The sequence below is a fragment of the Triticum dicoccoides genome, chromosome 5A (assembly GCF_002162155.2).
Source record: "Triticum dicoccoides isolate Atlit2015 ecotype Zavitan chromosome 5A, WEW_v2.0, whole genome shotgun sequence".
In the NCBI taxonomy this organism is placed as follows: domain Eukaryota; kingdom Viridiplantae; phylum Streptophyta; class Magnoliopsida; order Poales; family Poaceae; genus Triticum; species Triticum dicoccoides.
Genome location: NC_041388.1, coordinates 581,224,361 through 581,225,128, shown reverse-complemented (window position 1 = coordinate 581,225,128; position 768 = coordinate 581,224,361).

Genomic DNA, 768 nt, shown 5'->3' with positions numbered 1-768 from the left:
TCGCTTTGAATGCTGCATACTGAACACAAAAGAAGTCCGGAGTTCAAATAAGTTTAAAAATCATTGAAGTGCCCGTGTAATAGATGAGTTCTTGTCCGAAACCCTGATACTCCGAAAGAGTTTGTCTAGTTTGTACACGAAGTGCGTCCTGTTTTTGTCGTGACCCTCTCTACTCTTTCGCACATGCTATGCGGGTGAAATGATGATACCATGCCAAGTTTCAACATTTTCAGAATTCATTTTGTAGTGCTTTTCAATTTCACGGTCATTTAGCTCTCTAAACAATTAGGTAAATGACCGAAAAACAACAAATGATGTCAGAACATGTTGGAAATTGATGACATCGCTTTGAATGCTGCATACTGAACACAAAAGAAGTCCGGAGTTCAAATAAGTTTAAAAAACATTGAAGTGCCCGTGTAACAGATGAGTTCTTGTCCGAAACCCTGATACTCCGAAAGAGTTTGTCTAGTTTGTACACGAAGTGCGTCCAGTTTTTGTCGTGACCCTCTCTACTCTTTCGCACATGCTATGCGGGTGAAATGATGACACCATGCCAAGTTTCAACATTTTCAGAATTCATTTTGTAGTGCTTTTCAATTTCATGGTCATTTAGCTCTCTAAACAATTAGGTAAATGACCGAAAAACAACAAATGATGTCAGAACATGTTGGAACTTAATGACGTCGCTTTGAATGCTGCATACTGAACACAAAAGAAGTCCAGAGTTCAAATAAGTTTAAAAAACTTTGAAGTGCCCGTGTAACA